Raw genomic sequence first — 26,979 nt, 5'->3', positions numbered from 1 at the left:
AAATAGTTAGCATTTTTACATGGGGAATAAGGAAACATTAGTGCGCTAAATAGTTCGCATTTTTACATGGGGAATAAGGAAACATTAGTGCGCTATATAGTTCGCATTTTTAAGAGATAAACAAAGGAAATATGTTTGGCTAAACATTACGCTATATTTAGTGTTAATACATGATTGTTAAACTTAGAAATAAAACAGTAATGTACAAAATATATGCGAAGACCAACACATCAAATTTGGAAAGTCAGGAAAAAAGATAAACTTACAGAAATTCGACTAATAAGTCACAGTCCAAAAACTTCAATGGGGCCCAGCCAAAATAACTGTAAAAAAGTAAAAAAATAAAAAAAAAATAAGAACATTTGGTTTGTAGATCCCTTATTTTTTAAAGGAGTTGTAAAAAATAGTTACTCAAAAAATAACCGACAAAGAAAATAACCGCAATAAAAAAAAGCGAACGGAAAATAAGGCAAAAAAAACAAGAACCAACTCCTACTCCAAAAACCCGTCTCAATCCACTAATCCCGCCAACAATCCACTACTACACACGAAACCTCCAACAATTATCACCCGCCACCTCGACTTGAGTCGCCAAAAGCCATAAATAGTCTTTATTTTCCGCTCAAATTAAGGACGGATCATAGGAGCGCACAATCAATGATGCGGACGAATAATACGGACGCATGTATAAATACGTCACGGAAAATCCAAAACGGTCTGCTGTAGTTCAAGTTGGTGTGCTCAAAATGGCTACAGAGCAGCAAAACAATGGCCAAGAGGCGCCCGGTAAGTATTTGACTCTTTTGGCTTAAATGATTATTTAGAACCCGAATTTAGAGAAAATTGAACATCTAAATTTAAACAATGTTTTTGAAAAAAGGTGTTGAGGCTGCTGGGCCAAGTAGGCCAACAAAAGAATCCAAAAAAAAAAGGCAGCCACAATTCACAAGAAAGGAGATGGAGGTTTTGGTACAAATGTGTGTTGACATCCTGCCACAGGCAGATCGGAATATGGGTGCAAGCCAGAAGTGGAAAATGTGGGCGGAGATAGCCAGTGCTGTCAATAGGGTGGGTGAGTTTGAATGTCTACCCTGGGATGTCAAACGCCGGTACGTAAAAACTACATTTTTTAAAAAAGTGGTTACAGGGCCAAATACTGCAGGAATAATGCCAACTTTTTCACCCACAGATGGACCGATTATAAATATCGGCTGAAACAAAAACTGGCAGAGAGGGCTAGGCATGCAAAGGGGACAGGTGGGGGTCCCACCCCTGTGTCATTGGAGCTGAATGACTTGGTAGAGCTGGCACAGGGGTGTGTGCAGTATGAGGAGGTGTTTGGCGTGTCCAACATGGATACGGACATGCCAGACTTTGCGGCTCCTCATGTTGTCCCAGGTAAATGTTGTTATGTTACCAACTCTGAAATGTGTTTGTGACAATATGTAGATTCTAATGTTAATCTCTTCTCATTTTTCTCACAGAGACACAGGCGGATGAGTCTGCTCCAGAGGGGAGCCTTGGTCGCAGAATTTCTGCTGGCTCTGCAGGGGAGGAAGCAGTAGATCCGGCTGGGGACCCTGCAGAAGCCAGTCCAGGGCAATCCCCCTCGCAGGCAGTGGCCCTCCTCACGGATCTCAATTTTAAATCGGATCACCACACAAAGATTCTGCTGAGGATGGACGCCAGTCTGCTACGGGTGGCGGAGGCCATGGAGCAAAATGCTGCGGCCAACGTGACCATTGGTCAGGTCCTGGCGGAAAATACCAGGGCCAACATCCGAATTGCCAATGCCCTGGAGCAGCTCGTTCGCCAGCACATGATGGAGCCGCCCTCCCTTCCTGCCGGAACATCAGGATCCTCCACCTCTGGCACAACAACAGCCATCCCTCCAAATGTGCCTAGCCCTCTGCCTACTCCAGGGGCCCCAACATCTGCCTCTGGAGAGGCCAGCCAAAGGACATCCCGGACCCGGTCAGGCTCCCACCCTACCCCAGCCAAACGGGGCAAAAAGCGATGACAGCACTGGCTAATTTTCCCACAATCCTTCTGTGCTTGCCCCATATTCCTTAAGGGCCAAAACTTCCCTCTCCTTTCTTGTGAATTGTTTTTAATGTGTGTTATTTTATTTATGCAAAATGCCACTAATTTTCTGTTTTCAATTTTTGGCACAATTATTGACGTAAGCCAGAACTGCAAACTGGCAAATGCACATGAAAATATAAAAATGTGTGTAAAAAATAAAAACAATTCAAAATCTGCTCCATTGTAATGTGACATTATTCGCAAAATGGTTTTTAGGTAATCCCGGCCCCCCCAAAAAAAAGAGAAAAAAAAAAAAACAGATTACAAAGGGTTAAAAACCATTTAGGAGTTTAAAGGAACACTTTGCCCAAACAAAATGGATAAGAAATTTCCGGGACCATTAAAAATGTTGCTAAAACACAAACATGATGACAATATTGTTGCAATAACACAAAACCAAAAAAAACAAAAACAAATAAAAATAGAAAAATTGGTACGCTAATTGATTGTCTAAGCCAGAAATGAGCAGCTGAGTACTTCACCTGTGTACGGTTTTGTGCTACTAAAAAAAAACTTGTTGCTAGACACATTACAAGCTTGTTTTCAATTCTAAGTTGATTGCTTTTCTGGCCTGAAATGATAAATCGAAGAAACATCGAAGAGGCACGGGAAGGAGGACGAGACCATCGACATTGTGGTAGAGTATACCAGACCACAAGCTGTGCGAGCAGTTTGAACGGAAAGTGGATCAGACAGTGACATATGACTTGTTCCGATCACATTTGCCGTTCGCATGAGATAATTTAGGGACGCCCACAAAATGCCTCGCCACGCCTGCGTTTTCCCATCTCCACCCCACGTCACCGCCCAAAAATGGCCTGTTCTGTCAATCACATTTGACATGTCACGTCCTGTTCGCTATTTGACGAACGACTTAAAAAAAGCTCGCAATCAGCCGTACGCACATGCGCAGTGTAACACCGGCGCATGCGTGGTTTCACAACATCGGACCGCTACGAGCATACTGCTGCTTACGAGCGGCTCTGAATCAGGCCCTCTGTTCGCTAGACATATACCAGTCTTAGACTCTGAGGTCCATGTGTTGGAGGAGGGGAGGTCCTTACTCGTGAACTGTAAAATCTTTAACCAATGCTATACATTTGCTAATATTTATGCTCCATATCAGGGTCAACCGCCGTGTTTAGAGAGGGTTCTTGATAAGCTTGGCTTGCTTCAGAAGGGGATCCTGATAGTTGGTGGAGACTTCCACTGGGTCTTGGACCACCTCCAAGACTCTTCAACGGGCTCTACTATGAATCCACACCACAATTCGCGCAATGTAAGACACTTACTGCATACACATCAATTGTCTGACATTTGCCGTATCTCCCACCCAACGGAAAGAGATGACTCTTATTACTCTAGTTCCCATAAGACCTACTCTAGAACAGACTATATATTTAATTGGACATAGACATCTACATTTGGTATGTGACTCTTCTATAGGGGTCAAAACCTGGTCTGAGCAATGCCCGTGTAAGCTTAGATATGGGATTGCAGGACCCGGCCCATAGGTCTTGGCGCTTTAAAGAATCCCTTTTGTCAGATTGCTACTGTAAGTCCCAAATAGACGAAGAACTTGCTGTCTATATAGATTGTAATGTTACCCTTGAAGTATCTGACCTCACTATTTGGGAAGCCCACAAGTGTGTGCTGCGTGGAAAATGTATTCAGTTAGGTGCGTTTATGAAGAAACAACATTTAGGAGAGAAGACAGTCTAGTAAAGAAACTCCAAGTCTTGAAGACTGCCCATAAAGCTTCCCTTTCCACTGATTTATATGTAGAACTGACCCAAACCCGAGCAGTGTTAAATAAAATAACTATTAAACAAAGTCAAATATTCTTTTAGTAAATGACGGAGTCATTATTACCGCTGGGATAATAAATCCAGCAAAATGTTGGCTAGGGCCTTGCGAGCTAAGAGGGTATGTTCCTTTATTCCCACTATTAAAGATGGGAGGGGGCAAGTCTTCCGTGATTCCTGCAAAACTGCAAGCTTCTTTTGCTCCTACCTACCTGCTTCTGCGGCTTTCCCTCACCTCCCGACAAAGCAATAGGCAATTAAGGTGTACTTATTAAAAATTGGGTTTCCTAAGCCTGAGAAAGTGTCTAGTGCAGAATTGGAAAGTCCCTTCACTTTGTCAGAACTAGAAGAGGCCATTAAATCTACCCCCTCGGGGGAAAAGTCCTGGCCCTGATGGATTTACGATTAACTGCTACAAAGCTTTTAAGGACAAATTAGCCCCCCTACGTTTGAAAGCCTTTAATTCTGTCTTAGACGATTCCCCTTTCTGTCGACAATCTTTGGAGGCCCATATAACCGTCATCCCTAAAGAAGGCCAAGACCCCTCCCTTTGTCCTAGCTATCACCCTATTTCCATTCTTAACATTGACGTTAAGCTGTATGCCAAGTTACCGGTGAATAGACTGAAACTCTTCTTGCCTTCATTAATACACAATGACCAAGTAGCATTTATTCCAGGTCATGAAGCAAACTCTTAGCTCTTATTCACCAAATCCAGTCTACGAATGTTCCAACCATTCTCTTGTCGACTGATGCCGAAAAGGCATTTGACAGAGTTGACTGGAACTTTATATCAGGTGTCTTGATACACACAGGACTGGGTCCGATCTGCCTCCAGCGTATTCTCACTCTCTATAGCTCCCCCTTTGCGCGAGTACGTATAAATGGCATTCTCTCTGATCCATTAACGATTATCAATGGGACTAGACAGGGATGCCCCTCTGTCCCCCCTGATTTTTGTCCAGAATTTTGAGTCTTTGGCACGGTCAATTATATTGAACGCGGATATCTCAGGTTTCAGGTTATGCAGCGGGGAGTATAAATTTGCCCTCTTGGCAGATGATCTGTTAGCTACTATAACAAACCCACTTATTTCCCTGCCAAATATGTTGGAAGAGTTTCGGTCTTTTGGAGAATTATCTAACTTTAAGGTCAACTATTCCAAGTCAGTCGTGCTGAATATTACAGCTCCTCCACAGATGGTCACATTCCTTAAAGCAGCATTTCCTTTTACATGGCATTCTTCTCAGCTCAAAATACTTGGGGGTAGTTATTACTAGGGACCTCTCTCGAATATTTGATGCACGTTTACCCCCCTTTTGAGCAAACTACGAACAAATTTACAATCCTGGAGACAAAAGCCTTTTTATGCTTTGGGAGATTGGGGATTCTTAAGATGAATTTTCTCCCTAGGATTTTATACTTATTACAGACATTGCCAATCAAATTATTCCCTGGGTGGTTCCTAGAGGTACAATCACTAGAGACTTTATTTGGGGGGGCAACAGACCCCGATTGAAATTAGAATTAATGCTACGAAATAAAAATAAGCGTGGTCTCCGTCTCCCAAATATCAGAGACTACCACCAGGCAGATTTACAAACAGATTGTCTCTTTAACCTATCCTTGTCCCCCAGTTTAATGAGATGTTTGTTCTTACCCCCATTCTAATTGGTAATAGGGCTGTATGGTACATTGCTTTCTTGGAGCTCTCACATAGACACTGGATTCTTGAGGTTTTGCCCTTTTGAGGGTAAATAACTGTACTACTTGACTTGGAGCCCCTTGTTTTGTCCCCCTTTTCTTTTCCCTTCCTTGCTCCTCTAAATTTCTCTCTTTTTATTTTTTCTTCGTGTTCTCCTTATATGTGATTTGAAATACTTCAATTGCTATGGAAATTGTTTCCTTAAATATGTTCCGTGTGTATAAAATTTGTTTTGCACCTTTCTTGAATAAACAAAATTTGCACAAAAAAAAGAGAGAATGAAGTGCTAATAAATTGGAAAATATATGTGAGTTAAAAATATGCACCACACGCCAGGTTCCTATAAATATTGTAGGACACAAATAATCATAATAAACTCTGCACTTATACCTACTACATTCAAAAAAAGGTTTCCCTATATAATCTTTTAAAGCCTTTGAAAAGCTGAAAGCTGAGAATTCCTGACCTGTGGGTGGATGAGTTTATTTGTGTACGTGTGCGGTTTACGCCTTTTCTCTCTGTGTCGCACATGTTCTTTTTTTAAATTACTTTCTTCATCATAGTTTATGCATGCCAGTGAAAATACATATAAAATCAAACAAAATTGTAGAGTTCGTGTAAGAGCATGATTTTGTTCTCACCCTGCATACACCTTACCCGGTGCTCTCTATTGTCTGATTCATTCTTGTTCCCTGGTCTGTTTTTGGCTTGTTTGCAAGGCTTTGTGTCCGGTACTACTCAAGAATCCTGTGCTATGTTTGCCATTTTGATTAGAATATATTTTGTAACCTGAATCTGCTATTGTTTTGGTGACCCTAGCCTCCACTTTGAAACCTGACCTTAAGCCTGTGGCAGAGACACTGATCTAGACCATATTAATTGATCCATTTATAAGGAGAAAACAAAAATATAAAACACAGGTTCTTAACTATGTAGTTTCATAATGTATTATTTACTTACCTGTCCTGCGATCTCTGCAGCAGGAGTCTTCTGCACATGCACAAATGGCTGCAGTGATCATCGAGGGAGGACAGTGATCCGGATCCCCAGAGATATGTAGGTATAATTGCCTATCTATGGTGATAGCCATCATAAAATGGTAATCCCCATGAAAGGTAATCAGAGAAGATGCATGTTAAACCTTCCAGCCCCTGAAGAAAATGAAGGAGGCATTGCTGTAAGAACAACATTTATCCATCGCTGGGGCTGTAGTAAATGCACTAGAGAGGAAAAAGAATGAAAATAGAGAGAAAACTTGTTTTCATCTTATTTCTGCTCTCTCCTTCTTGTATAGAAACCTAAGAAACTACACCATGTAGACAAAAGTGATTTAACACGTGCAAGCAGTGAAATGCTTACCATTGCACACAAGTTCCAAATGGCCACTAATATGGCGGATTCCACAAGAACACTAAGGGCCATATTCAATTCCAGGTGAAAAGCCGTTTTCGTCGATAAAGTATTGCGAGTGACGTCATTTCACCATGCCAAAAGTTTCCTCCGTATTGAACTCCGAAGACTTTTCACCGGTGCGGAAACTCAGTGCAATGGAACCTGCGAAAAACTTTCGCCTATGAATTTGTGTCGAAAAAAAGTGCAGAATTGGGGTTTTGGGGTGTAAAGTTGCTGGAACACCCCCTGCATCCTTAGGACAGTCCCCCAAAGGTGAACTGAATAAAAAAAAAGTAAAAAAAAAATACTCTAGATCACCCCAAATAAGTACTTTAATTTTGGGGGCGAAAAAGTACAAAGTTGGGGGACAAACTTAAAAACTAACAAAATAGACTCCATGGTGTCCCCAAGTATGCCCCAGGTGTTTTTACATTTGCAGGTGCTTGCAGCAGGTGGATTTTTTTAAAAGTTTTTCAAAACTTAGCTTTCGTGACTTTAAAATATTCTAGCCACCAGTTTCATGTACCCCAAATTTGCTGGGAATACTTATTGTCTCCAAAAAATAATGCAAAATGCTATTCTTCACCACTTATGCAAAGACGCTAAATAGCAGCTATTGAGATCATTTAAGTACCCCAAATACCTTCAGCAGGGCTATTCGGGGGTATCTATAATGATCCCCAATGTCAGTCCATCTTTTGGGGGATGTCAGGCTGATTTCCCCAAATCTGACAGCACTTTTCGCATATTAGAGCTTCACCTGCGTTTTCGGCGATTTCTAATTGAATACGGGAATAAGCAGGCACGCGTGCGATACTTTTTTGCATTGAAAACCAGCAATGTTGGCGAAAAGTCCGGCATACGAAAAGTACGGTACTTTTCGTCTGGAAGGGAAGTCCATGCACTGCAGTTCTATGGAAACAATAAATGTTTTTATCAGGATGACAATGCCACTTGTCATGTTTCCAGGGCGACGCTGGACTGGTATACAGAAAATTTGGTAACCCGGATAGAATGGTCAGCTCAGAGTCCAGATCTTAACTCCATCGAGAAGCTCTGGGATAAATTGGAGTGACGGGTGCGTTCTAGGCCAACTCGATTGCCTTCAGTGTCGCAGTTGGTCACTATACTTAAGGCATACTTGCTGACAATCAGTTCCCTCCTTCTGGCATGCCCGCCCATGACATCACATCTGGGGGCGGATCCGTGTGATTGCGTCATCGTGGCCCCACCCCCTCTTCACAATGCCGTTACTTTTGGCATTGTGGAGCAGGAGGCGGGGCCGCGATGATGCGATTCAGCGCGAATTGCGTCACCGGTCCCCCCGCTGCGGGGGTTTTGATATTAACTCTGTGAGGGGTAGGGAGGGATGCTGGCTTCCGGGAGGCTTGCCTGCCTTTCCGGGGGGCCGGGAGCGGCACACGAAAATCTGGAGGCTCCCGGCCAAATCGGGAGGGTAGGCAAGCCTGACTTAAGGCGGAATGGCAAAACATCCATCCTGCTGTAGTCCAGGAACTTGTGGACAGTTTGCCAAGAAAGGGGGCTGCAGTAATCAGTGCACGTGGTGGACCTACAAAGTACTGACGTCAATAAAATCTCGTTGATTTATTTGCTGTCAGTGTCCAATCACTTTTGTCTACATAGTGTACATGAAATTTACATTTCTCAAATCCAGTCAAGTAAAAAAACATATCAAGTAATACTATTTTATACATTTTAAGCAGTAACTTACAGTACCTTCTTCCAGAAACTGTAACAATAGATGGAAGTGAAGTATGGTCTGAGGGACGGATCAAATGATAGTCTTTTGTTTCACAACAGTAGCAAACAGTATACAGGGTAAGCCATGTTTTAATACTTTTCTTGAAAATATCTCATCATGCCACAAGAACTTGTTTTGCTGAAAATATAAAATATATTCATAACATAAAACTTAAGAGTATATGGACACTGCTTAATGTACATTTTCACTTTTAAATGTTTGTCAACAACAATAATATGTAACTAACAATACAAAGCAGTAGTGTCTCTTCATAAAAGTGGAAGTAGGGAAGAAGCTGGCAACTACTGACCAGTGCGCTTTACATCATTAGTACGGAAATTGACACAAAGATATGTAACAGGATACACACACCAGGAGGAGTAAAAAAAAATCAGGATCTACTGTAGGTAGACTGGAGGAATGGTCAAGAGCATGGCAACTACAGTTTAATGGCAAAAAAATAACAAATTATGCACTTGGGACTCAAAAACCTAAAAGCTCAATATAGAATTAAATGACACTACATTGAAAACTACTGAGGAGGAAAGATCTAGGAGTCACTATTTCAAGTGACTTAAAGATAGCTAAGCAATGTAACAAATCCATGAGAAAGGCCATTCAATTGCTTGGTTGTATATGGGGAGGATACAGTAGTAGAATGATAGACGTAGTAATGGCACTCATGTAGATCATTGGTATGGCCTCATCTGTAATACTGTGTTTGGTTCTAGAGGCCATATCTCCAGAAAGACATGAATACATTAGAGACCATGCAAACAAGGGTAACTAAAATGGTGCATGGTCTACGCTACAAAACATACCAAGAAAAGCCCATATTTAATTGAGTTTCTAAAGAGAAAGAGTGGGGATGTTGACAATACAACCAAGCAGATTAGAACATCAATTTTGATGAACACACTAGAAAAATGAAAGCTAGAATCTGATTAATTGCTATTAAATACAGGCCTTAAGCCCCATACACACTGGGTGATATTTTTAAACAATTTGAACGATAATGACATCTTTGAACGATATATCGTTCAAATTGTCCATTGTGTACACACTATGCGATGAACGATGCGCGCTCCAGCAGTTAGTTAACGATGTCTTTTGTCGTCTGAACATGCAGCTCAATTTAGATTTTTTTTTTTGATGATTTAGTGCATATAGTGCATATCGTTCAGTGTGTATCATTCAGTCGTTTGAGAAATCACTCAGTGTGTATGCACAATATCGTTTGTCCGGGACTCCGGGAAATACAAGGGAAATCGTTCAACGATATCGCTCACAGAGCATATGGGGCATAAGAGTGATGGGAGAGTCACTTAGATACAGTAATGCCATGTTTGCACCCACAAAAATCTACAAGCTGTACAACAGTGCAATATTATGTTATGCATTTAGGGCCTGATTCAGACCCACTCGCAAGCGGCTGTCCGCTCGCAAGTGGGTCGATGTTGGGCTCTGCGCATGCGCACGACGGCGGGAGCTCCGTCGTGCGCATGCGCCAGACGCGATGAGCGAAGGACTTTCCTTCGTTCGTTGTGTCTGATCAAAGGGGGCGTGCTGTCGATGTTGATTGACAGCACGCCCCCTTTGGTGGGCGTGCCGAGGGCGTGCCTCCCTGACGGGGGCGTTCCCACGGGAACGCCTCCCGTCAGAAGCCAAAATCACTCCGGGGCTTGCGGTTGAAAACCTCAACCGCAGGCTCCGGCTCGCAGTTTCGATGGTCGCGATGGTCACGACCATCGCGACCATCAAACTGCACGCTCGTATAGGCTGTGGGTGGCGCTCTGCTCAGAGCGTACGGCTCTGAATGAGGGCCTTAGTTGATAATCAGTTTGCTTAAAATAAAACACAATAATGACACTGCCACTTTAACTTTGTACAACATTTTTTTTACCATTTTCTTTTGCAATTACTTATATATCCGTCTGTCCAGGTATTAAGTACAGTTTGAATGTTCCCAAGATCTTCAGGAATAGACAACGTTTATGTGACAATAAATGAATTCTATCTATTTACTTTGGAATAATAATGGTGTGGGGTGTTATTGGCATGCTTCAGGAAAAGAATTGGGGTGTTTTACTTTATTAATAACTTTACCTAAAATGGCAGAGCCGGCCCTAGCCAATTTGGTGCCCTAGGCAAAATTTGGGCTGATGCCCCCTAGTAGATAATCCCACCACCAATCTTATGCCGGGTACATACTAGACAATATGACATCCAACCCAGCTGGATCGGACGAGATATTGGGCACATTGTCTAGTGTGTAACAGCTATATCGCTGACGATGCGCACTCCTGCGCAACATAGCCCGTAGGACCTACATGCAGGCCAGACGGGCGGCATTGTTAGCGAGGGCTATGCTTCCGAATGGCCCCCGCTGTCGGTCTGTCACTGCTGGATTCGGCAAATATATATATATATATATATACATACACACACACACATACATATAGTGTTGGACTGGGGTGTGAAGGGCCCACCAGGAAAATGCAACAAAAGGGGCCCACTGAAGGATGTAGGTGTGGTCATTAACTGGAGGGGTGTGGCAAAATAACTAGGAAATTAGAGATAAAAAAAACTTTTGAATGGAGGCAAGATTTTTAAAGACAGATCTAACATTCCAAAAAGTGCACAATTGAGGGGAAACTGGAATTGGGGGGTTGTGGCAGGATTGCTGGCAACTAGGAGAAGGAGCAGAATCAGTAGGAGCAGGGGCGGATACGGGGAGGGACAAATGGATCGTATGAAATGGGGTACCTGAAGGGATTAAGGTAGAGGCTAGTGGAGAACGGCTTGGTTAGAAGGGGGTAGTAGTGAACAGAAAGGTGTAGATCAGGCATGTCAAACTCAAAATCCCAACCGGGCCAAATATACAAGGTCTAAGAGTGTGTATGCCGCAAGAAAATAAAAAGCTGTGTTATTCCCCCTTATATATCACTGTATGGTCCCCTCCTCCAGTCCAGCGGCAGCCGGAACTCATTGTACTTTCACTAGTATGGCTAAAGCGGGCCACAAAAATATGCAATAGGAGCCGCATGCGGCCCACGAGTTTGACATGTCTGGTGTAGATGAAACAATGTTCTCTTACTGGAATCCCTAATATAAATCTGTCAATATGTCCCCAAAATACAATACAAAGGATTACCAAAACAGCCACAGACAGGTGCACATACAGGTAACCACATGCCCGCACAGACAAGGACTCGGGTACGCCAGTGCCAGATTAAGGTCCACATGGGCCTGGAGCTGAAATTTAGGAAGGGCCTATTATGTGCTGCCGCAGGAGGTATAATCAGCAACACTACCTCCCCACACTATTATATCACTGCACTACCTCTCCACACTACATCTCTGCACTACCTTCCATTTACTCTATATACTATGTCACTACGCTACCTCCCCACATTATATCACTGCACTACATCCCTGCGCTATATCACTACGCAACCTCCCCACATTATATCACTGCACTACATCCCTGCGCTATATCACTACGCTACCTCCCCACATTATATCACTGCACTACATCCCTGCGCTATATCACTACGCAACCTCCCCACACTACATTCCCTCATATCACTGTATTACATCTCCACACTATCATTACCACACTACATCACTGCACTACCTCTCCACACTATGGACCTCATTCAGACCCGCTCGCAAGCGGGTCGATGTTTAGGCCCTGCGCACAAAATTCTCTCGCTCCGGGGCTCGCTACCAACGGGGCGGCTGTCGATGTTGATCGACAGCTCGCCCCATTTAGTAAGCGGGGAGGGGGGGAGTGACTGGACAAACGGAGGTGTTCCTTAAGGAACGCATGCCGTTTGTGGGTGGCTGCACTGACATCAGCAGTGATGTTAGTGAGGAGCTTCCTGCTCGATCAGAGAAGGAAGCTCCCTGGGGCTTGCGGTTGCCGAGACCCAACCTCAAGGGTCTCGTCGCAAGCCCCGATGGTCGCGATGGTCTTGACCATCAACCTGGTTGCTCGCTAAAGCTGTGGGTGGTAACCCGCAGCTTAGCTAGCGACCAGGAGGCCGCACTTGAAAAGACAAGCGGCCGCCCTCATTCAGAGCGAGCGCTCGCTTCTTGCGAGAACCTCTGAATGAGGGCCTATATCTCTGCACTACCTTCCATATACTCTATATACTATATCACTACGCTACCTCCCCACACTATATCACTGCACTACCTCTCCACACTACATCTCTGCAATACCTTCCATTTACTCAATATACTATGTCACTATGTTACCTCCCCACACTATATCACTGCACTACATCCCTGCGCTATATCACTACGCAACCTCCCCACACTACATTCCCTTATATCACTGTACTACATCTCCACAATATCATTACCACACTATGGGATCTAGTTACTAAGCGGTGTTAGGAGACAGAGTGAAAAGTGATAAGGTGCCAGCCAATCAGCTCCCAACTGTCATTTTTCAAACACAGCCTGTGAGATGACAGTTGGAAGCTGATTGGCTGGCACCTTATCACAGACTTACCACTTTTCACTCTGGCTCATAACACTGCTTAGTAACTAGACCCCTATATCTCTGCACTACCTTCCATATATTCTATATACTATATCACTCCGCTACCTCCCCACACTATATCACTGCACTACCTCTCCACACTACATCTCTGCAATACCTTCCATATACTCTATATACTATATCACTCCGCTACCTCCCCACACTATATCACTGCACTACCTCTCTGCACTACCTTCCATATACTCTATATACTACATCACTCTGCTACCTCCCCACACTATATCACTGCACTACATTGCTGCCCAATATATCCCTACGCAACCTCCCCACACTACATCCCTGAAGTAAATCAATCCACTACATCCCTATACTATATCACTATTCTACCTCCCTACACTGTTGTATATGACAATGCTACTTCCCCACACTACATACCCACATTATATCACTGCACTACCTCCCCAAACTACATCACTACACTACAACCTGACTCTACATAACTGTACTATCTCTGCCTATCACTACACTACACCTCTATACTACATGACTACACTACCTCCCCATGCTACATAATTACACTACCACTTCCTTACACTACATCACTGTACTACATAACTGCACTACCTCCACATACTGCATCACTAAACTATATCACGTAATACCTCCCCACACTACATCACTACAATGTCTTCCACCACTACATCATCACAATACATAACTGCACTACTGCTCCCCATACTACATCACTATAATTCCTCCTCACACTGCATCACATAACATCAATACACTCACTGCCTTCCCATACTACATCACTATACTACCTCCCCACACTGCATTACATCACATTACAAAACTACACTCACTGTCTCCCCACACTACATCCTCACACTACCACTCCCCACACATCACTGTACACTGTCTTTCACACTACATACCTTTATTACTCCACTAACCCTTCCCTATAACATTACAACATAGTGACATACCCTTTCACTGTTTCTCTGGTGACGACTCGAGCAGCTGCAGAGGTGGAACATGGAGAAGAGCAGTAGAGGGGCAGTCTCAGGAATGACAGAGAGGAAGGAGGGGGTAGCCTGAGCATGGGAGGAGTAGAAGTGAGGGAGGCAGATGTGTATAGAAGCAGGAAGGGGTCGTGCCTAGTGCTGGGGATGGGAGGGACTACAATGTCATTACAGAGCACTGACTAGCCTGTGGACATCAGCCTTTGCCTGCTCACTAAAGTGCAGCTGAGAACTGTGAGCAGCCCTTAGGAGAAGGGAGTCTTCTTACCTGCGCTGTGGGCAGCAACCTGCGTTATTTGCAATGGCTGGGACAAGATGGAGGCGGAGCTGTGAGTTGTTACTCACGGCTCTGCTCCGCAAAAGCCCATGGGAGATGTGGCAGCGGCAGGGCATGCACACCATGCCCTTCCGTGGCCATCTTAGCTCCTGTAGACTAAGAGCCGGGCGGATGCGGATCCCGGTCATATGACAGGCCTAGCCATCCACTGTGCTGCCCGATCGGAGAGCTCTGATTGCAGCAGCGCGCTGAGCCTGGGGGAAAGAGTCACGTGGGTAGCTGCACCGGTGCCCAGCTCTGGGTAGGTGGGACTGGGAGCAGCGGCTAGCTAGCAGCAGGCGGAGGTGGTGGGGGGAGGAGGACAGACAGGCAGAGGCAGCTGCAGGCTCGCAGAGCTCTCAGCCCTGGAATGCCCCTAGCATGCAAAGTCGCACCTAGGCACTTGCTTATAATGCCTATGCCTAGGGCCGGCTCTGTAAATGGTATACACCTCAGATACATTACACACCCATTTAATGCTAGAAATAAATATATGTAAATTCTTCTTACCAAATTTAAATAAGATTAATGGTTCTAATGGTAACTGGGTCAGGACAGAAAGGTCCATTGCAGATAGACTCAGCTGTTGTTGTAAGCAGATCATTTAGACAACATACAGCCAAATCCTCTTCACTTCCATATATGTCCCATAGCTTTGCCTTGGAATCTATTTTGGTACTTTAACCACTCAATTTTTCCTTTAACCCAATCTTTCCTCAAGAAATGTTGATGGACTTTCAGGAAAGTAGTGATGCTTGAATCCTTGGTTTTAGACTACAGGTTGAGTCTCCCATATCCAAAATGCTCGGGACCAGGAGCATTTCGGATATAGGGTTTTTCGGTTTTCAGAATACCTGAGGCCAGTGTGCTGTGTGAGTCTGGGAGTGTCACGGGAGGCCTAGCGGGAGTCGCGGGGGGGGTCCGGCGGGTGCCGCAGTGGGTCCAGCCTGTGGTGCAGGTGTAACAGGAGGCTGGACGTATGCTGCAGGGGTTCTGGCGAGTGTCAGAGGGATTTCCGGCGGGTGCCGCTGCTTGTGTAACAGGAGGCTGCAGGGGGTCCGGCGCTTGTCACTGGATTTCCGGCGAGTGCATTGGGTCCGGCAGGCACTTCGGGTGTCACTAGAGGTTGCTGCGAGGATGTCCATCAGATGTCGCGGGGATCCGGTGAGTGACGTGCTGTCTGGAAGCCTCTGAAGCCACACCCACCTTCTAGTCATTGGCCATTGACACTAGTGACGTCATGACGTCGGGTCACGTCATGACGTCATGGCTGCTCCGAAATATTCCGGTTTTTGGAATATTTTGGTTTTTAGAATATACGGTTATGGGAGACTCAACCTGTATTTAGTTCTTTGAAAATCCAATCGTATTTTCTTATTGCAATATGAATTATAAATTGCAGATTGTCAGTGTTGCATAGGATAAGTCTTTTCGCCAAGTTTCCCTTTCCCTGACCAAGCTGGACAGTTTGCTTGAGCCACTTGTTTTGTAGATTTTGGTGTGGGTGGTTGGTAGTACTTGACCGGTTTACTTTTACCTACTGTTTTTCTTTTTTGCCACTTTTTGAACTGTGCAAGACACTCCTCTTGTGGTAGATCAATATGATTTGTTTCAGTCTCTAAGTTTTCTACAGATTTGAAAAACGACAGACCAATTTCTAGTATTCTTTGCAGCAAAATTCGTACATACATGATATACAATCTCCTGGCAATTGATGAAGTCTATCATTTATGACCTTCTTAGTACAGTAGTCCTAAACCTATTTTCAACAGTTGCCTTAGTGTCACATGTTTTCAGATGACTGAGAAATTTCAGCTTTATTCAGCTCTATAATGGGATGGTTGCAGCATATGATTGTAGCAGTGTTATTACCGCTGGACAGTGCAGTAAATTATCAGCTGCTGTTGCATTGTCTATATCATACTCTTGTGCTTTTGTGAGCATTTTCAAAAATATTTTTGAAAATGGAGAACCCCTCTTGGTGTTCTGTTCTTCATCTTTTACTTTTTTTTTAATTAACAGTGTTTTTCCTTGAGAATCTGGATACTGCATTCCTCTTGTTACTGCAATTGCATTGTTTCTGTTGCTTGTTGCCCAGTTTCTAAGGACCCACTTCTGTTATCTTTTATCACTGAAAAATATTCAACTTCATCAGAAATATATTGTTACTTCATGAAATGTACTTACTTTGGGTAACATTCAGATTTGTTTTGTTCAGTTTCTATAGGAGTTGTTTTAATGTCATTGTATATGTCCAGTATTTTTCTTGGGGATATTTTTTTATTCTATAATTTCTTTAGATTATTTTTAGTTTATTTGGCTTACAGAGCACACCAACTATGGTAAATGATCTGGATAATAATATAAAAAAGGGTTGCTTGTGTTGGTGCTAAATAAAAATGAAGGAATTATAAAAAACTAAGTAAATAATGGGAAATGTAAAATGTATAAATTAGACCAAATAAAATAAAAAATAAATTTAAATGAAAAAGTAAAAATTAAAATGAGATATGAATAAAACGTAATAATATTATAAAATAAGAAGAGTATGCTATACCTGTACAGGGAAAAAAGGTTAGTAGAAAAATGTTTATAGCCTTTATTGTGTATATAGTCCGTGCTGGGAAGTACAGAGGTGCAAATGGTGTCAGTACTGGCCTTGCATGAAAAGCCGCAGATTTGGAATTAACTAGCTGTCCCTATATCTGCCTACCTTTTCTGCCGTTATTCATGGTGTGCTGACTGGTTCCCTCCGTATGTGTCTAGTTCGCCATTGTCGGCAGGTTCGCTCCGTGAGTGTCTTGGTCTTTTGCTCAGCGGCACAGTATGATGACGTTGTTCCCAAAGTAATTGCACTGCTCTGTGGCTTCCAACGCATTTCAGGTTTGCACCCTTTGTCAAGGATAGTGTCTGTCTAATGGTGTCCTTTTTATTGGTAAAACTTTATTGAATACTTGGTTAATTGGGATAATATCAATAACCTGCTACTATGAAGCAGATGGAAGTCATGAGTGGCGATTTGTCACTCCATGTTAAAAACAAGCATTTCTTTAAAAAAAAATTCACAGGTAAAAGTTTAAATATTAAACAGGTATTGCATTGAGAAGAAAAAAGGTAAAAAAAATTGTATAAAGGAATTAGAGAAATTTTAAAAGAATAAAATTCTAAAAATAAAATAAATAAAAAAATTGCAAAAAAAAATAATAATAAAATAATAAAATATAAAAATAGAATAAAAATAAATAAAAATAATAATCAAAATGAACATGACTATAGTGTATGATGATTTGCAAATGCGTCTAATTTCAGATCACGTTCTGTGGACACAGTGCATCTTATTCCACATAGTGGATGTATGTGCATTTTATTACATGTAATTGTTAGTGTGGTGTCTTAGTCCAGGGATAGTGGTTTCTTGTTCACTTCATAATTCTTGTGTGAATTTTTTTTTGAAAATCATAGGAATGCATTGAGTTCCATATCTATATTTAATCCTGTTGGTTGTAGGGTTTGCATTAAATAAATCCACTTTGCTGCTTTCTTTCTTAGTTCTTGGGAAATGTCTCCTCCTCTCCAATTCTTGGTAACTTTTTGGATCCCCATGAATTTAAGTCCAGAGGGATCTTTGTTATGGTGCTCTGCAAAGTGTTTTGACACACTGTGGGTTTGTAGACCCTTTCTGATGTTAAAGATGTGCTCAGCAATTCATATCTTTAGTTTCCTTTTTGTTTGTCCTATATACTGGAGACCGAATGGGCATTCCAATAAGTAGATTAGTTTCTCTGTTTCACAGGATATTCTCTCTCTACTTTTGTATTCATCTTTTGTGGTATTTGATTGGAATTTTGTTTCTGGTTTTGTGGTTCTTACTCTTGTAGTCTTGCAAGGCAGACAGTTTAAACAGAAGTAGTTCCCATTTCTTTGTACTTTTGTTTCTCCATCTTCATCTTCTGGAACATAGCTCTTTACCAATTTCTGTTTTAAGTTTTGTGTTTTTTTGTAAATGATCCTTGTTTTTTCTTTAATGATTGTTTGAAGTTGTCTATCTAGTTGTAAAATGTGCCAATGTTTGTAAAGAAGTTTTTCGAAGACAAGATGTTGGCTGTGAAATTGTGTTATTAAAGCTGTTTCTGGATGTTCTTCTGTTTATATTGTATCAAGTCTTTTCTGTCGAGTGAACCAACTTTCTCTATTTCCTTTTTGAGTTCTGCTTCATCATAACCTTTCTGTGTGAATTTGCTTTTCATTTCCTCACTCTGTTGGAGGTATATTTCATGTTGGGTGCAGTTCCTTTTTATCCTCCTAAACTGGCCACTTGGGATGTTTCGTACCCAGTTTTTGTGGTGATTGCTGTTTTTTGAAAGGGTATTATTTCCACTGACTTCTTTTGTGTGAGTTCTTGTATTTATTGAGTTGTTTTATATGAAAATGTCCAAATCAAGATATATGACCATTTGTTCACTGTATGTGGATGTGAACTCTAATCTGAAGTTATTCCTCCCAAGGTATGTGAGGAAGTCCTTTAAGATGTTCTCTGGACCATCCCATATAAAAAAAATATCATCTATGTATCTTATCCACATAATTAGATGTTGCTGGTATGGGTTGTTGTGCCAGGTGTTTTCTTCTTCCCATCTCGCCATGAATAGATTCACGTAACTTGGTGCTAAAGAAAAACCCATAGCAGTTCCTTTTGTTTGGTTGTAAAACAGCCCTTGGTTCCAAAAATAATTGTGGTGCAGAATGTAGTCGATGCAGTTCATAATGAAGTTAACTTATTTGTTGGAGAGAGAGGTTTGACTTGAAAGAAAAAATCTTGTTGCTTTACATCCAATGTCATGTGCTATGCATGTATATAGGGAACGGACATCACTTGTGCATAGGGTATATGTTTCTTTCCATTCTATAGTCTCTAAGTTCTGTAGGATATGTAAAGTGTCTCTTAAGTAACTTCTCTGCTGTTGCACCAGTTTCTGTAGGTAGAAATCAATATATTTGGATAAATTGGAAGATAGGGATCCTATCCCTGACACGATTGGGCGGCCAGAACATCCAGAAATGGCTTTCCTAACACAATTTAACAGCCAACATCTTGTCTTCGAAAAACTTCTTTACAAACATTGGCACATTTTACAACTAGATAGACAACTTCAAACAATCATTAAAGAAAAAACAAAGATCATTTACAAAAAAACACAAAACTTAAAACAGAAACCGGTATAAAGCTATGTTCCAGAAGATGCAGATGGAGAAACAAAAGGACAAAGAAATTGGAACTTCTTCTGTTTAAACTGTCTGCCTCGCAAGACTACAAGAGTAAGAACCACAAAACCAGAAACAAAATTCCAATCAAATATCACAAAAGACGAATACAAAATAGAGAGAGAATATCCTGTGAACCAGAGGAACTGAATCTACTTATTGGAATGCCCATTCGGTCTCCAGTATATAGGACAAACAAAAAGGAAACTAAAGATATGAATTGCAAAGCACATCTTTAACATCAGAAAGGGTCTACAAACCCAGAGTGTGTCAAAACACTTTGCAGAGCACCATAACAAAGATCCCTCTGGACTTAAATTCATGGGGATCCAAAAGGTTACCAAGAACTGGAGAGGAGAAGACATTTCCCAAGAACTAAGAAAGAAAGCAGCAAAGTGGATTTATTTAATGCAAACCCTACAACCAACAGGATTAAATATAGATATGGAATTCAATGCATTCATATGATTTTCAAAAAATGTTGACACAAGAATTATGAAGTGAACAAGAAACCACTATCCCTGGACTAAGACACCACACTCCCAATTACATGTAATAAAATGCACATACATCCACTATATGGAATAAGATGCACGTGTCCACAGAACATGATCTGAAATAAGACACTGCAAACCATCATACACTATAGTCATTTTCATTTTGATTATTATTTTTATTTATTTTTATCTTTTATTTTAGATTTTTTTGTAACTTTTTTTATTTATTTTATTATTTATTTTATTTTTAGAATGTTATTCTTTTAAAATTTCTCTAATTCCTTTATCCTATTTTTTACCTTTTTCTTCTCAATGTAATACCTGTTTAATATTTTAACTTTTACCTGTGAATTTTTTTTTTAAGAAATGCTTGTTTTTAACATGGAGTGACAAATCGCCACTCATGACTTTCATCTTCTTCATAGCAGGTGATTGGTATTATCCCAATTAACCAATTATTCAATAAAGTTTCACCAATAAAAAGGACACCATTAGACAGAGACACTATCCTTGACAAAGGGCACAAGTCTGAAACGGGTTGGAAGCCACAGACCATGCAATTACTTTGGGAATAACATCATCATACTTTGCCGCTGAGCAAAAGACCAAAACACTCACGGAACGAACCTGCCAAGAACGGCGAACTAGACACATACAGAGGAAACCAGTTAGCACATGGCGAATAATGGTAGAAAAGGTAGGCATATATAGGGACAGCTAGTTAATTCCAAATCTGAGGCTTTTCATGCAAGGCCAGTACTGACACCACTGGAACCCCTGTACTTCCCAGTACGGACTATATACACAATAAAGGCTATAAACATTTTTCTACTAACCTTTTTTCCCTGTACAGGTATTGCATACTCTTCTTATTTTAATAATATTATTACATTTAATTTTTTTATTTATATCTCATTATTTAAATTTTTACTTTTTCATTTAAATTTATTTTTATTTATTTTATTTGGTCTAATTTATAGTCTTTTACATTTCCCATCATTTACCTAGTTTTTTACAATTCCTTCATTTTTATTTAGCACCAACACAAGTGCCACTTTTTATATTATTATCTTAATACTTTTGTAAGTGGAGCTGCTATTTAATAACAAACCATTAGTGCGGTGTAATTTCCAACTTTCAAAATGATCTGGATGTCAGCGATACTTTTGTAGTCAACACACCCTGGGTGAAACCAGTTTTTATGCCAACTGCATTGTGCATAAAGTTCTTCAGGGCTGTTTTTGTTTGTTTACATAATCAATACAGTCAGTCACCCTCTACTCCTGCATCCATAGGTAATGCTGGGTACAGTACACACTAGCTATGCCATGCGATATGTCTGTGAAAGTTGTTATTCACAGACATATAGGGGTTACACACCCACCAATGCACTTGCGAAATATCATCCGTTTTATTAAATGGCCGATATATCACCCAGTGTGTACTCAACTTAAGGAGGATTCATTACTATCTTTTGAATAACCGCTTTGATCAATATTCTGTGCTTGGGGAATTTCCTCATAATGAGAAATGTAGGCAGTTTTCAACCAACGTTTTCCAAATATGATAAAGCCACTTTCTTGTTGTGATATTATTTGCAGATACCAAGCATGCAATTGCCCCTCATACTACGATAACTTTCCTGATTCAAGTTCAATTTAGAAAAAGCTCAACTGCCTTTTGTTTCTGTTGCTTTTTGACCAGGGTACAACCTCCAAGACACTGTGCAGTTTGTAAATACTATGTGCAAAAGAATGGACATTTAAAGCATCTGAAATCACATGCATGTGCAAGAATAAATTCCCCCAAAGATCAAGATAAACGGCATGGTACAGGCTGTAGAAAAACCTTAGATTTAATAATGTAACCTGCGTGAATATTAAGGAAGATGATAAAAGCACTCTTTTCTGTAATAAATTGTTTATTGGCATGATAAAAATAGGATTTTTGTACTTACCGGTAAATCCTTTTCTCTGATTCCACAGTGGACACTGGAGGTGCTTTCGCTGGGGTATAGAGGCGTAGATAGCTGGAGCTGGCACTTTAAATAATTTAGAAGTGTGAAGCTCCTCCCCCTCTATTCCCCACCAGCCCTCAGTTTAGAAAATGAAGACCAAGAGGAGATGGAGAACAACCGGAGTGAAAGGAATAGGCTATCACACAACAACAAAACCATCCAACATATGGAACAAACTGAACAGGCAGGCGAAGAGCGCTGAGGTGGGCGTCCAGTGTCCCCTGTGCAATCAGAGAAAAAAATTTACCGGTTAGTACCAAAATCCTATTTTCTCTTGCATCCACTAGGGGACACTGGAGGTGCTTACGCTGGGGACGTCCCAAAGTTGTCCCCACGGGAGGGAGCGCTATGAGGAACCTGCAGTACAAGGCGGCAAAACATGAAGCTGAAGCCGCAAATGTATCAATTCTATAAAACGTCACAAAAGTGAGCACCGAAGACCAAGTGTGCGCACGGCACAATAGTAAAGAAGAGGCACCCCTACATGCCGCCCACGATGTACCCACAGAACGTGTGGAATGAGCTGACACGGACATAGGAGGCTGACAATCATTGCTGACATGAGCTTGACAGATTGTCAGTCTAAGCCAACATGCCAACCCTGTTTGGACGCTGGCCAACCCTTCGGAACAGCCTTATAAAAGGACAAAAAAAAAAACAACAACTCAGACTCGCGTAAGGACACCATTCTAGCAACATAGAGGCGGAGAGTCATAACCACATCCAGGGTAGAAGAAATACCGGAGTCCCCTACCAAAGAAGGTACCACAATAGGCTGATTTATGTAGAAAACAGACACAACCATAGGAAGGAAAGTAGCTTGCGTCCTGAGCCCCACCCTATCATCATGAAACACAAGGCTTATAAAACAGAGCCCCCAATTCAAACCCCTACGAGCCGTAGCCAAAGCCCGGAGGAGGACAGTCTTCCAAGACAAATACTTAATATCAACCTCTTGGGAGGTTCATGGAAGACTGAAGAAATAAAAGTACCAAGTATAAGACTTAAGGAGCCATAGGTGGTACAAAGGGTGGCTGCACCCGCAACACCCCCTGAAGAAAATCTGCGTCGCAGGTAGGAGGGCCAACCTGCGTTGAAATAAAATAGAAAGAGCAGAAATCTGCACTTTTAATGATCCTAGGCGAAGACTAGAATCTAATCCCGTTCGGAGAGAAGTAAAAACGGGATAACAAAATACCCTTGACGGAAGGCCCCGACTGTAACACCATATGATAGAAGAGCGCCAGATGCAATGATAATGCGCATCCGAAACCAGTTTCCTGGAGCGAAGCATGGTGGGAATAACCGAGTCTAGGATGCCCTTCCATCTAAGATATCGGATTCAAGAACCACCCCATTCCATGCAGTTGTGCTAAGTTGGGGTGAACTAAAGGACCCTGCTGCAGAAGGTCCGGATGAAGAGGAAGTAACCCGGATCGACTGCCAAGAAGGACCGAAGAACCAACTCCTCCAAGGCCAGTTTGGTGCCACGAGAATGACTAAGGCCGACTAGTGTTTTATTTGATTTAGTAGACAAGGAATTAGTAGTATCGGAGGAAACAGGTAAACCATGTCGTCAGTCCATGGAACTGTTAGGGCGTCGACAGCCTCTGCCTGCGGATCCAGAGTTCTTGACACGTATCCTGGTCACTTATGTTTAATTGAGATGCCATGAGGTCCGCCTGAGGACGACTCCAGTGCGTGAAACACGTGTGGGTGAAGCTTCCATTCCCCAGGATGGATATCCTGGTGATTTAGGTAATCTGCTTCCCAGTTGTCCACTCCCAGGATGAATACTGCCGACAGGATTACTGACTGACTCTCTGCCCACTACAAAATCTGAGATACTTCTCACATGGCCACACGATTTCGAGTGCCAGCCCGGCGGTTAATGTAAGTGGCAGCCGTCGCGTTGTCTTACAGAACTCGTACCAGACGAGACCTTAGAAACTGCGCTGCTTCTAGCCGAGCATGGGAAACTGCTCCGAGTTCAAACACATTTATGGGCCACCGTCTTTTCTGTAGGGACCACCGATGAGAGTGATAGTCGAGGACCATAGTTCACCATCCTCGGAGGCTGGCATCTGTCATATCCACCAGAGGAGTGCCACCCTGGTTGCTGGGGCCAAATGGATCAGTTGATTTAGATGCAGGTGAGACCCTGATCCCTGTGTTAGCAGGGCCAGCTGGAACACTCGGGAGTGGAATCGTCCGAATTGTAGTGCCTTGAAAGCAGCTACCATCTTCCCCAAGAGACGAAGACCAAGAAGCAAGGACACCCTCCTTGATCTGAGGGCTAGCTGAAAGAGCAGCCGGATGCCAAGTCTTCCAAAAGGAAAAACCTCTGTAATACCGTATCTAGGATCATCCCCAGAACTGGAGTCTTTGGGACGGACTCAGATTGGGTTTCTTGAAATTGATTATGTCAGTGAGGCATGGTCCAAGAGAAGTGGTCCGATGGAGCCTTGATTAACTGATCGTCATGACAGACATAATTTTAGTGAAAACACGGGAAGCCGAGGATAACCCGAACGGCAACGCTCAAAACTGATCGTGAGTTTGCAAAATCGCAAAATGCAGTAAAGCCTGATGCGGTTCCCAATTTGGGACATGGTGATGCACATCCTTTATATACAGAGAAATGAGGAACTCAGCCGGTTCGATGATAGACTGAAGTGACTCCATAGTGAAACGATACAGCTTCAGATACTGTTTGAAGACTTTAGGTTTAACAGGGGCCTTGTCCGTGGACACCGGCAGACTCGTAGAGAAGAACCGATGTAGAGTGGAAACCTCGAAATCTATTCGGAACCGCACGGAAAGTAGCTTGCGAATCCACGGATCTAAAGAGGTCTGGTTCCAAGCTTGTTGAAAAGTCTGTAAGCAAGGTCCCATCGCAGGAGATCCCAGTTGGGATGGGAGACAGTCAGCCACCTGTTGGTCGACTCGTCTTTGATCCTGTCGACGTGTAACTGTATGTGGGCGACCTCTACCTCTGCCACCCCTAATGTGCAAGGGGGTACCTCTGGCCCTTTAACGAAAGGGATGCATGAAAGGAATGAAATAAGGGACCAGTGTAAGTCCTCCTGGGTGACAGAGCATTCTAAGGAAGGAAAGAAGACTTACCCACAGTGGCTTGGGATATCCATTTTTCCAGTTCTGGACTAAAAAGCATATCACCTGTGAACCGTAGACCCTCAACATTTGGAGTCTGCATCTGCCTGCCAAGAGAGCAAGCAGAGAACTATGCGGGCAGAAACAGCAGAAGCGGACATACGAGCACTGATCTGACTGATATCATGTAAACTGCAGACTCACGGAGAGTTCTGCTAGTAATCGTAACTCTGCTCTGGAAGTATCCAAGCCCATAATCAACTGGTCCACCCAGCAATTACAGCATTGTTAACCCAGGCGCTAACAAGCGTAGGCCTAAATTGGGCTCCAGCTGCTGTAAATGGATCACGGTGTTTATTCCAACTCGCGAGCAGAAGAGTTGGAGAGCCACAGTAGTATTATATGATCAGTAGGCAGCAGAAAAATAGCCACACACACAACTATGTCAAAACGCTGCAAACCTTTACTGACTGATGCAGGAAGTGCTGCGACTTGTCCAGCAATCAGCCTATAGGCAGCCACAAGACTATAACCAATCACATCGCTGGTTACGTGAGTGACCCGGCAAAGGAATCGTTGTTTCCTTAAAAAATAAAAAAAAACGAAAGAAACAAATGCATCTACTGGAGGAGGTGTTTTCCAGTGTTCCATCATGGATAATGGAAATGGATAGCCAGAAGGGAAACAATGTGGATTTGGAACCGCTTATCCAGTTGTTTCCAGGCCACAGAGAGCTTGTCTAGAAGCGGTTGTGTGAGCTGCAGGAACTACTTCCTCAGGTAGATTAAGGATCTGCCCGACAGCTAGAATTTTAAGGCTCCACCCCGAGTGACAGATTCTAAATCCGGCAGCGCGGAGCTGCGAGGGGTTCCTCATATGACTGGAGGACAGTCGGCAGAGGATGCTCAGTGCAGGCTTATGATAGGCAGTGGAGGACAATGAAGAAGCGGAACACATAATCTGTACCAGTCCAGATATTTGGTTAACCCTCCTATTAGCCGTCAATTCTGACGTTACAGCCGTCATAACTCCTGCCATGTCAGCAGCCCATGGAGGAGTAGGCGATACAGTAATAGCCACAGAGGTTTATAATGGTATATACAGTGGGAGGAAACCGGAACACCCGGAGGGAACCCACGCAAGCACAGTGAGAACATACAAGCTCCACACCTAAGGGCCGTAGTGGGACCGACGACCTGAGCGCTATGAGGCAGCAATGCTAACCATTACACCATCTGTGCTGCCCCTTGTGTTACTAAACAAGCATCACATAGCGTGGTGTCAACAGCAATTTGCTTAGTTTGTTGTTACATTTAGAACAACCAAACATTTTCTGATAATTGGTATACACACACAGCCACTCAAACAGAGGGGGTCATTCAGACAGGCTCGCGAGCGCAGGATGCTTGCAAGCGGGTCGATGGTGCCCTACTTCGCATGCGCACGACGGAGGGAGCTCCGTCGTGCGCATGCACGAGACCCGGCTAGC

General features: G+C 42.7%; 1 pseudogene; it reads right to left on the bottom strand.

Moving 5' to 3' along the window:
* Positions 1-16,291, bottom strand: part of LOC148538013 (uncharacterized) — a 37,032-nt pseudogene extending 20,741 nt beyond the window's left edge.
* Positions 16,292-26,979: the final 10,688 nt, after the last annotated feature.

Source organism: Taudactylus pleione, unplaced genomic scaffold (assembly GCF_031769625.1).
Source record: "Taudactylus pleione unplaced genomic scaffold, aTauple2 ptg000041l, whole genome shotgun sequence".
Classification (NCBI taxonomy): Eukaryota; Metazoa; Chordata; class Amphibia; order Anura; family Myobatrachidae; genus Taudactylus; species Taudactylus pleione.
The sequence above is the reverse complement of the archived record's forward strand: the minus strand, read 5'-3'. Positions and strand labels throughout refer to the sequence as shown.